Here is a 12,657-nt window from a genome sequence, read left to right on the forward strand (position 1 = left end):
ACGACGTTGACGATTTTACCCTTGAGTTCAATTAATAATATTTTCCTTAGCATGCTTTGATGTGAGCTTCCGCTTGATGTTCGACCTATTCTTCTTATCTTTTATTCTTTAAAAATAGTCGTATCGATACTCGTACCCCACTATCACTAGTGTCGGGATTTCGGGCTGCGACAGGGTGGTATCAGAGCAGGTCGTCTGCTCTGAGTCTATTGCTTGACTGAGTTGAACCTTTGATTACTGGTATCTTTTTAACTTGAGTACTAGTCTAATTTGAATTCTTAGGCTAGTTTGAGAGAGTCAGTTTGAAACGAAACCCCAGCACCCCATCTCCTCCGGCTTAACGAGGTAAGAGGTTGATGTTGTTTCTTATTGCTTTTCTGTTAAAAGCTGAGTTTGGGTTACTAATGAGTTATGAATTGTTTTGATGACGGAATTATTTGAGATGATGGAATCTGATATGAGGCAGTTGATGTGGAATATGAGGAGGAATGTTGAGGCTAGTATAGCCGATGCCCCACCGTACCAAACGAGGACGAGTATGTTGTTGATTGAGATGTACCAAGTAAGTTTCGTCATCCATTTTCTAATGGATATGATGTTTTATATTACAGGATGCCGAGTCATATCGAGACAGCGATGCAGCGATGGTTCAGGGAGTATACCCCGGACGAGGATGACACCTTGGGTGAACTTCTGGCACACTATCACCGACGATGGAGGAGGGCTATTCCCTATGGGATCGATGGCGCGGAGGCCATTACGCTTTTGATTCCACTACTGCCACCTTTGTGGCGAGACTGGGCGACATCTTTAGTGCCCCAGTACGTAGATACTACCTGGTTGGAGGGCATCAGGTACGGAGACCTTAGTGGCTTCATCGCGACGCTGAGCCACCGTTATTTTGCTCATGGCGATCCGCCTTCACCGCCGTATAGAGAGCTTGAGGGACCTGCCCAGGGAAGGGAGCTAGTTGTTGTGCCTCCACCTCTCGAGGAGCCGATTCTGATGGCACCTCTACCCCCAGCTGATCCGATTCCAGTTTCTCTCGAGTCTGATGATCCAGAGCCGATGATCTTCGAGCCGTACTCACCTGGGATTGAGCGTGATCCGTTTGCGTTTGTATCACTTATTCCTTCTCCCAGTGCTGATTTCCCGCCTTGGGATTTGACACCGGCGACGACACCGTTGCCATTGCCACCTGTTGAGTCGACACAGCCGATTGATTCTACTGAGTCTGAGACGCAGCATGTTCCTTCCGATCCATATCCGAGGGTTGCCCCGCTGCCTGAGCTTGGCACTTTGGCCTTCCAGACGTACATGCACCCGATTCTATATTCACCGTACCGAGACGCTCAGGAGGGAGGATCTCGGCCGGCACGCTCCGATAGTGATGAGGAGGACCCCGATGAGGAGACTCCAGAGATGACGGTCGGCTATGGTTGGACTCAGCCACTGCAGCGTCAGACTACGGCCGATGGAGTTGATACGTGGATACCTATTCCTGAGACACCTGTCTATACTCCGATAGTGGATGAGTCAGATTATGACAGCCCGTATTGATTGAGGCGACGAGCTGGATCTCGAGAGATGATGCCTAGTGATTACGTATGTCTTGTAGACGCGTATATATGTATAGGTGCATAGTTGTTATATATATATATAGGTAGAGAAGCATAGTATAGTGTGTATGTGTGTATAGCCTAGATCTATATATGCTTAGTATGTATGATGCTTGTATAGCCAGAGCATCATTTTGGAGTTAGGACTTTTGTGCATAAGACTTCACTTTTGTAAAAGACCTCGATAGAGAGGCAATTTTCCATATATATATATACAAGAGATGTTTATGATTAGTGAGTTTCACTATCTTTAGCAGAGCTTTGAGAATGATGATGATGCTGATGCATGATGAAAAATGAGATATAGAAGTGAAATGAGAAACGAGGATTTGTATTTTGTAAAGACAAACGGTTAGTTTAGAGATCGATAGTTATATAACTCTTTTTCCTTTTGTAGTATACCTCCGAAAAGAAGAGGGAACCAAGCATAAACCGAGAAGAAGATGAAGAAGATGAAGAAAAAGAACAGAGAAACCAACCGTTGAGATAATACGACGAGAGTTAGAGTTTTCATCGCGATTTAGGGACACGACCCTAATAGGACGAACGTGTTATGGAGACTTCATGGAATGCATAGATACTATTGACCAATAGTACTTTGAAATAGAGGTACTTTCACCGGGACCGCGCGTTTCATCGCTAGAGTAGTCATGAGAGTAGACTTATTGAGTCCCTATCCCGCTTGGTCGTATTTAAATTTTTCTGCATCCATCTGAACTCCAACAGGAGATGAACTATTTCCTATTGAGAAAAATTTTCCAGATCCACTGTGTTTGAGCCCGAGCCGTTTGTGTTGGAAATCCTTGCCCCTTGCTTAACAGTGGACAATTTATTCATTTTCCACTTAGTGGATTGTTTCTACCTCCAGTATTGATTTATTTCTATCATATCATATCTCAGTTTTTGTTCTAGATTTTGTTCTAGCTTTTGATCTTGCCTTGATTGTAACTTCTTCATTATCCTTGAAATAGCACTGGCTATTATGGAATCATTCCATTACTTGAGCTCGTCTTGTTCAAAATCAAGCATTTTTATTCATCACATCCTATTTCCTACCACATCCGACAAGAGCTAGGAATGTCTAGGTAACTAGGATGGTATAACAATAAGAGTGTTTGGAAGAAACACGATATATGGGAGCAGCCATAGAATATAATAATTACGGGACGAGCACAACTTTTCGATTATGGATTTTCTTATATTAGCCAAGTATGCAACAAGCTAACAAATTCGAGGACGAGAAGAAGTGATGCTAAGCCAGAATAGGCAATAGCAGGTTCAAGAAGATCGAGATGATGGGTTAGAGCAGATAATGTTTTCCACGATAGTAGACTGAGATGACGACTAGTACAGATGTAGCATCGTCGAAGTATTAGGGGATGTTTATTTTCGTTACGCCCCGCAATTAGTAAGAGTTCTCGAAAGAGAAAATTTTCTTATATGTCTATATGACGATGACCAGAGAGTCTCTATGCTTGAGTAGAATTTTGAGCTGATGTTGTATTGATAGACATGAAATATGTCTTTGACGATGAGTTATGAGAATTGAGAAAATAGTATGATGTTGAGTAAGAGTCTTATGATTCGTGAGTTATGAGAATTAGTTCTAAGGTTGATACATGTTCCCTTAGACTTTTACCGAGAAAGAGAAAACCGACCGAAGCAAGAAATATAGTTGATGATATGAGATAAGGTAATAAAACCGTAGCTGAATACGAACGTCAGTTTCGCGACTTGGTTCGGTATGCCACTTGTCGAGAAGAGTTGAACGAGAAAATGTTCGATCAGGCTTGAGACAAGAAGTACGAGACGATTTAACGAGTCAGAATGCGGTTATGAGTACTGAAGCATTAAATAGAGCATTTGATATAGAATTGGCAATTCAGCCAGAGAACGTGATTTGAGCTTCAGCACCCAAACGAGTTAGAGCACTCAGACGTGCAATCCATCCTTTCCTGGATGCGGGCAAGAAGAAAAGAGAAAATGGGACGACCGAAGTCAATACCCCAAGAAGCCGTGGCAGAGTCATGATGCGCCACCACAATATCAGAACCGAGACGAACGGCTTTTAATTGGCCCAGCTGCCCCAGCAGCAGTTTTTTTTAAGGACCGCGAGGGTTATCGCTTTGTCGAAGAGCAATAAATTACATCTGAGAGAATGCATGATGAGAAAGAATAAGCATTATACCTGCGGAAGGATCGCGCACTACTCGAACCAGTGTCCGAATCGTCAGCAAAGTGGAAGCGAAAGACGACCGATTCAGTTTCGACCGCAACTCAAAGCAATGGAGGGAATCTACCGCTATTTCCACCACAGCGACAACAGCCAGCCTATCGACCGCGTCAGTCAGGAAGGCAACTACCAGCCCCGCAGGCGAATCGACTGCATCGTCGTGGGCGTATCAACCGCATCGCCAGAAACTGTTCGCGCTTAAGTAGGAAGCACCGGACAAGAATAGAGGAAATTCGTTAGATATAGGCGAGCTGAAAGATGTGCCCATAGTATGTTTGTTCGACACTGAACATAGAGCTTGCTTCACAACCTCTAAAGAGTAGCCATACCCATAGACAGAATTACTACGGTTTCATCCGTATGCCCTAACTTAGAATTTAAGTTAGAATCGATTAAGCTCGAGATTAGAAATCTGAGACTGATGCATATGTGGTACTTGGATATAAATGTGAAGAATGGACTGGTTAGAGAAAAATCGTGCGAAGAAACAATGCACGGAGAGACGAATATATTTTCAGCCTTTTGGCCGAGAACCAATTTCCTTCATTGGTATTGAGAGAAAATGGAAGAAGACGCTGATCATCTCGGCGCTGCAAGCAAGAGATCACTTGCGAAGAAAAGATACAACCGCGTATGTTGTATATTTTGAACCAGAGAGATGAATTCGAGGCAAACGTTGATGACGTACCAGATGTGCGAGAGTATAAAGACGTTTTCCTGAGACTTTACCGGGTTTTCCCCAGATCGACAGCTTGAGTTTACGATCGAGTTAGAACCTAGCGCCGTACCGACGTCAAAAGCGCCGTACAGAATGACCCCCACAGAGTTGCAAGAGTTAAAGCTGCAACTATAAGAACTTCTAGATATGGGTTTCTTTTCGACCCAGTGTTTCCCCATGGGGAGCACCAGTTCTTTTTGTTAAAAAGAAGGATGGAAACTTGAGGCTGTGTATCGATTATCGAGGGCTGAATAAAGTAACGTTGAAGAATCAATATCCGTTACCCCGGATCGATGATCTGTTCGATCAACCACGAGGAGCAAGCACCTTTTTACAGATTGACTTGAGGATGGGATACTATCAGCTGAAATTACGATCGGAAGATATTTCCGAAGACGGCATCGCGTGTGCAATATGGCATTACTATAAACTCAAAGATGTTTGGAAGATATGTCCTTCGGTTTGACGAACGTCCCGACAGTATTCTTGGATAACATGAACCGCGTTTTTCGCGAATACCTAGACAAGTTCGTGTTAGTCTTCATAGACGATATCCTGATTTACTCGAAGAGTAAACGAGAACACGAAGAGCATTTGAGGATCGTATTGGAAAGATTACGAGCTAAAAAGATTTATGCGAAGTTTAGCAAATGTGAGTTGAAAAGTTTTATACGAGTCTTGGCTGAAGAAGTCAATTTTCTCGGCCATATTGTTTCTGCGAGAGGAATTGAAGTAGACCCAGCAAAAGTTCAAGCGGTACAGGAGCGGAGATCGCCAACCACACCGCACGAGATTCACAGTTTTCTGAGATTAGCAGGGTATTATCGACGTTTTATTGAGGGCTTTTCAGAAATCGCTAAGCCATTGACGCACCTGCTAAAGAAAGAAGTCAAGTCCGTCAGACGGACGAATGTGAGAGAAGTTTTCAAGAGCTGAAAAAGAGGCTCACTATAGCCCCAGTGTTAGCTATTCCAGAAGGGGATCAAGAGTATGCAGTTTATATTGATGCATCGAGAAATGGTCCAAGATGTGTACTGATGCAAGAGTGAAAAGTTATAGCGTATGCTTCGCAACAACTGAGATCACACGAGATGAGTTATCCGACGCATGATTTAGAATTAGCAGCCGTAGTGCATGCTTTGAAGATCTGGAGACACCATTCCTATGGAGCACGGTGTGAGATATACACCGATCATGAGAGTCTCAAATATTTCTTTGAGCAAAAAGATCTGAACATACGACGAAGAAGATGGCTAGAGTTGATGAAGGACTACGATTGTGGAATAAATTATCACCCTGGGAAGGCTAACGTAGTAATTAACGCGTTGAGCAGAAAGAATCAGGGAGAGTTAGGATTTCTCCTTACTCGAGAAGAGAACCTAATCGAGGAATTCGAGAAGATGAATTTAGAGGTAGTAATACCACCACAAACGACAGAAATAATAATTTCTGCGCTGAACGTTACCCCTGACCTACGATTGAGACTGATCACAGCATAGAGAGTGGATGAGAAGATAGAAAGATTGCGAATAAAGTTTCGAACCGAAAAAGTAGAGAATTATGAAGAGATGTCAGATAATGCCTTTTTGTTTAAAAAGAGAGTGTGTATACCCGATAAAGAAGAGTTGAGGAATGAGATTATGAGCGAAGCTCATGACACCCTTTACACCACACATGTGGGTAGTATAAAGATATGCCAAGACTGAAACGACGCTTTGATAGGAGAATAAGAAGCGAGAGATGGCATCATTCGTAGAAGGATGTTTAACGTGTTAACATGTGAAGGCGCCACTTTGGCAACCTTATACAATTATACCTATTAGAGACTTCCACAATAGAAGTGAGACCACTTAGCCATGAATTATGGCATCGATTAGCAAAATCGAGAAAAGAAAACTCAACAATTGAGTATTTGTGAATAGATTCTGTTGATGATAGAAACGATGATTATGTGAGTTTTTCCCTATCTCGGGGAGCATGTTATTTTCGAGTTAACAAGAACTCAAACCGAGATATATAGGACCTTATGATATGTATTAGAGTAAATAGGCCATGTAGCCTATAAACTAGCGTTGCCTCTGAGCTTCGCGAACGTCCATGACGTTTTCCATGTTTCTCAACTGAGAAAGTACGTGTCCCTCGAACCAGATTTGAGCTATGAAGAGAGACCTGATGCTATTCTGAACGGAAGATCCAACAATTGAGGAACAAGACGATTCCTTGGTAAAAATCCAATGGAGACATCACGGTCAAGAAAGAATCAACATGGGAACTTGAAGAGAAGATGAAAGAGAAGTATCCAGAGCTTTTTCCTGAAGAAGAATAACTCAAATTTCGGGACGAAATTTTTTTTAAGGGGGGTAGGATGTAACACCCCGTACTTTTCCTCATGTTGTGAGATAGTGTCTTAACACTATTGAGAATACTGAGATGTCAAAATACGAGACTATTTTTTTTATGAGTAGATAAGACAGTTGTCTTTTAAATAGAGATACGAGTGAATAAACCGATGATGGAATTAGAGTGATGAGATTTGAGAAATGAGTTGAGATAGAGATGCTGATTGAATTGAGCTGAGATTTTATTTTATTTCCAACTACCGGGAATAGAGTTACCGGATACTGAATTATTAGAGATTGACTGTCCTATTAAGAAAAATAGGAATACTGAGTTGGATATAGAGCCGAGGAAGAAAGAGTGAGAACCTCGATGAAAATAGTCGGTTAGAGAGAGACGTTTAGTCTGTTTGTGTTTGCCGACTGCTTTGATGTGATGTTATGTGAATTTACGTGACTGAGTGATTATGTGATTTTGTGACGTGTGTCATTATGACCAAGTGATTATGATTTTTATTTGAGACCTTAGCATTTGGAATTTCGTTTAAGTTTCCAAAGCAAGTATGATTTATTTTTATCAAGAAATCGAATGATGCCGGTTTATGAAAAATTTTTCGAGCATAATATTTTTTTAAATTATTTTCCTTCCTACGAAGAGGAATATTATATATATGTGAGTGCACTAATATGAGTGCTATAATTATTATTTTGGTCACATGAATAATTTATGATGTGGTATTTTATTAATGAGTGACATTACCATAGTTTGTGATTTTATTTGATCACCTTTCACACACTTTATTTAATTACCCATACCATATGTTATATGCCTAAATTTTGCTAAGTATAGAATTGAGAGAGTAGAGAGTTGAGAGTACATTAGAGAGAGTGTAGAGATTAGTGAGAGGAAAGTGTAGAGATTTGAGAGAGAAAGAAGAGATTAGAGTGAGAAGATGCATTAATTAGCAATATTCCCTAAGATTGTGAAATCTCCTTTAAAGATCCACAAGATCAAATACAATCTTGCAAGCTAAATTCTTCTCTCTCCCTCACATGGAATTTTCGAAAATCATCTCTCTCTCTCTCCCAAAATTTTCGACCAACACAAACATACACTCATCTTCTCCATTACTCAACTCCACCATTTTCCTCCATTAATGGGAACCTTCGAAGCTTCCTAAAATTTTACCAAACACTTCAAACCACTCTAATATCCTTCATAAACATATTCTATCCACTTTTAAACAAGAAAATCCTTGAAGAAGAAGCTCCAAAGTAGAGTGAGAAAGTTTGAGTTTTGGTGAAGAACTTGAGTAAGTAATCTCCATATTTATAGATTAGACTTGTATGAGTGTGTATATGAGTTTATTTGAAGGATTGGAGCAAGAAATCACCCCCTCCCTTTTTCCTTCAAATTTTCGAAAAATGGGTATCTTACCCTTCAAAAATTTTTCTTCTTCTTTCCTTGAATTGAGGTGAGAAAAATGATCTATGTGATGTTTGGTGGTGATTAGCATGTGTTTTGAAAAGCTATGCTTTGTGATGTAAAAATTTGGTTGAGTTAGTTTACCCCAAATTGGGAATTTTTGAGTTGATGATCAAGGTGATGAATTGATGATGAAAATGAGTCTATGAGGTGTATATGGTGATGATTGATGGAGTAATTTGAGTATATGATGTCAATTGGAGTTTTGATGTGAGTTAGTTTACTAGAATTAGGGATATGTGTATATATGCCCTTATTTGTGAATTGATGGTTTTGATGTGAGTTTAAATGACTAAAATTGATAGATATATGATGAGATTAAAGATCCATGTGAGTTTATAAAATTTCTTAGAGTTTAGTTTAATAAAAATTAGGATCTTCTTGTCTATGTGTCTATTAAGTGATTTAACTTAAGATATGTGTAATTGAGCATGATAGTAGTGTTTTAATATGTTTGATTAAGTCTAATGTAAGCTAAGTAAAATTTGGACTTAGTTTAGTTTGAAGGAGTTTTTGAGTTCTCATATGATGTGGGGTTAACGAATGATAAAATGAGGTCAAATTGATTTATGATCATTTTGTGAAGTTGTCATGCTTTTGTTGAGAATTTTATGATGATATATGAGTTTTTCACTAGAGTTAGTTTACATGATAAAAAGGGAAATATATATGTAAAATGAGTTACATGATGTATGAGGTCAATAATGAATGATTGAGAAATTTTGAGCATGAGATTGAAAAGAGAATTTGATTGATACGTTGTAGAAACGTTTTCCTTGGGATTTGAGTGGATGATGAAAGAAAAGAGTCAAGATTGAGTATTATGAGTATTTTGATGTATTTGAATGTTTTTAAGTGCTTTAAGTGCTTAAAATGAGTTTTGATGTGGTTGCTTTGTATAAATGTTAATTTGAGCATTTAAGAGTTGGGAATGAATTTTTGGTGATTTTTCGTAGGCTACTGACCTACTGTGATCGACGGTTTGTCGATATCAAAAAGCTTTGAAAATTTTACATAATGTCCCTACATGAGTCTTGAGCACCTCTGTAAAATTTCAAGTCATTTGGACTTGATTTACTATTTTTATAAAATACAAAACCAAATCTGCACATTTCTGCCGGGAATTTCAGAGAACAGGGGACAAAGTCATTCATTTCAGTGACTTCCTGTGTGAATTAGATTTCCAAATTTTTATGGTATCAACCTTACTGTATGGGCTAGATATCCACCAAATTTGAGCTCAATTGGACAACATTTACTATTTTAAAAAAATCAATGTTTCCGATTGCTCAAAACTGCCGAATATGGTAGACCTTGGTAAAAACGCCATATCTCCCAAACCACTTGTAGTTTCTGACTCTACTTTTTTTTTAAATGAAACTAGACTCAAATACCTTTCTTTTGGTATGAGTCTGGAGTCCAGGGGATGTCGGAGTCAGAACTTGTTAAAGTTTGAAGTCGAGTCTGTGTAAAAACAGAACATGTCTTGATGACGTTTGATGGTATTTTCTTATGTGCCTTATGTGATTGTGTTGCCTAAGTGTTTGAATGATATTAGACGAGCCTTATATGAGTGATAAATCGAGACTTAGAACCATGATTTTCTTGAAACCTATCCTTGGACTTAAGGTTTTGAAATGAGTAAAGAGTTTATGTAGAGTTGATTAAGAGATAGAAAATAATATAGAGCATGAGTTGAGGCATGAGTTTTTGTCGTTGAGTTTCTAATCGGGATTCATTTTATGACATGAACCTTCGATGATGACGATGATCCCTGAAGACACGAGCAGAGCAAGGAAGTAAGTAACTCCACTTTGACGGGAGTTTTTGAGTAAGGTCTTCAGGTGGGCAATATTTTGAGTATAAATATATTATCCGAGTTTTCTAAAATGATTTGATGATATAATGATGTTATGAGATTAACAAATGTTTTGAGATAAATGATATTTGAGAACTGTTTGACTTGCCAATTTTTGATGTTGAGCTTGTGTGTTACCCTCTACTGATGAGACGAATTCGGTCCTGCCACAAGCGGGATTTTGTGCACAGAGGTGACTGTGAGCCGTCTTCGGGTCGGCCGGTCACGGTACTTGAGAGGGAGGCCTACTTCTCAGTACCTTTGATGATGAGTAGTGGAAGTGGTACATACATGATGAATGTTTAAACTGCGCAGTTACTTATTTATGATGTTGATTATGAAAACTGCATGCACAGATTCATTGATACTAACTTATTTCTGTGTATTGCTGAGATGTGGCAAGCTTCAAACTTATAGCTCTAAGAGCGCCTTTCTTGTTTTTCGGCGTTTGCCCACTGAGTATTATATACTCACGCCCTGCATGTATTTCTAAATGTGCAGGCTAAGCGAGGAGTGAGATTGGTCTGGTGCTGGTGGGGAATCGTTAGATGACGTATTTACTTTATCGTATTTCCTTTTTATCGATAAAGTCTTGATGTGAAGTTACTTTGAATATGAATCAAGTAATATACTCACGGTTATGTGTCTCCATACATGTAACTGGTTCGCCTTTTGCTGCGACACTCTGCATTTTATGTTTCCTTATGAAAAATAAGCTATACCTGTTTTGTTTTTGTTCGTGAAATTCCTGATAATTAAAAGGTTACAACGACGTTGACGATTTTACCCTTGAGTTCAATTAATAATATTTTCCTTAGCATGCTTTGATGTGAGCTTCCGCTTGATGTTCGACCTATTCTTCTTATCTTTTATTCTTTAAAAATAGTCGTATCGATACTCGTACCCCACTATCACTAGTGTCGGGATTTCGGGCTGCGACAGGAATCATCTGACGTTCCTTCTCAAGCAGAGGACGCCACCCACAACTTCAGACGTACTTTTGCTATTTCCTTCCCTACTGATGATGTGCAGGTCATTCCCGCAGTTCCAGACTCTGAAGCTACTCCTTCCACTTCCTCTCAAGGAGCTTCTTCATTAAGGAGACAACTCAGGCAACCACACATTCCTCAGAGCTGCCTGTTGAGTTCATTGAGATCCCACACAAGCCAAGGTATGTGAGATATGACTCTGATGAAGAGACTGATGGAAGGATCACTCACTGGAAAGGAAGAGAACCTCACAAGGTTACCTTCAAAATTCCCGAAGGTGCAGAAGATCCAATCCAAGCTTTATTGGATGTCATTTCCGATCAACAATTGGAAATCGAAAAGCTCAAGCATGAGAAAGAACGCCAAGACATTTACAGCGCAAAATTCTTAAACAAACTGATTGAAGTCGAAGCTCAGGTGACTGCTGACATGATCGACCATGATGTTCATATCAACACTCTTGCTCGCAAGCTTAGCAAACTCCGGGCCCAGCATTTTTTCAATGTGGAAGAGATGATCCCCATTCAAGCCTCTGTCCCGATACTGAAAGAGAACCTTAAGGATCTTCACACGCACGTGCTGGAAGTAGAACTCAAATCAAAACAACGGATTCTGGATACTCAACGTCACCTTGACAGTCTCCGTATCGAATTTATGAAGAAATTCATGACTGCAACGAATACCAAACTTCTTGTTGCAAAAGAACTCTGACCAATAAATGCCAGAATTGCTCAATTGGAAGCCGAGCTTTGTGCCGTTCATGAGTCCCCAAACTCAGCTCTAATCTAGAAAATGCTCACTGATATCCAAGAACTCTAAAGGCAAGTTGGCTCTCTCCCTGGTGATGATGCCAAAAAAGGGAAAGAATATACGGATATTGCTTTTCCTGATCTCCCTGCAGAACTTGCACAAGCCTTTGAAAAATCTTTCGCTGCCTTACCTGCTCCTGCTCCCTCAGCTCCTATTTCCTCAGTATCAAGTGAATATAGCAGAAAAAGGCCTAGAGAAGAAGATTCATCCAGAGCTCCTGAGCCCAAAGCCAAGAAATCGTTAAATGTTGGTGGCAATGCTCCTCCTCCGCCTCCCACTTTTGATCTGCAAAATGAACAGAGGATAAGGCCATATGTTCAAGAAAGTCTTCTGGTATCCCATCTGGACAGATGTGATAGAATAGATAAATGGGTACCTGCAGACATGAATGACTGGTGGGAAAAGTTAAAGGAATGTTATACGAAATGGGTAGTCTTTGCAAATCTGAACCGGTCTCCTGATTTTCAAAGACAGGCCTGGAGATACTTCCTGAACAACTGGGTGGAAAAATGAATGATTGAAAGACTTGTTGCTGCTTAGAAGGAAGCAAGGATGCAAATGATTCCCTATCCACTTAAAAGGTTTGTATCCCCTCCAAGAGTCAGAAA

General features: G+C 40.0%; 1 long non-coding RNA gene across 1 annotated transcript; it reads left to right on the forward strand.

Annotated features, from left to right (window-relative positions):
* The first annotated feature begins 7,947 nt into the window (after positions 1-7,947).
* Positions 7,948-11,018, forward strand: LOC131013348 (uncharacterized). Its single transcript, XR_009097649.1, has 3 exons — positions 7,948-8,219; positions 10,173-10,236; positions 10,752-11,018. It is a non-coding gene; the product is annotated as an uncharacterized LOC131013348 (long non-coding RNA).
* The last annotated feature ends 1,639 nt before the right edge of the window (positions 11,019-12,657 follow it).

The sequence above is a fragment of the Salvia miltiorrhiza genome, chromosome 2 (genome assembly GCF_028751815.1).
Source record: "Salvia miltiorrhiza cultivar Shanhuang (shh) chromosome 2, IMPLAD_Smil_shh, whole genome shotgun sequence".
Lineage (NCBI taxonomy): Eukaryota > Viridiplantae > Streptophyta > Magnoliopsida > Lamiales > Lamiaceae > Salvia > Salvia miltiorrhiza.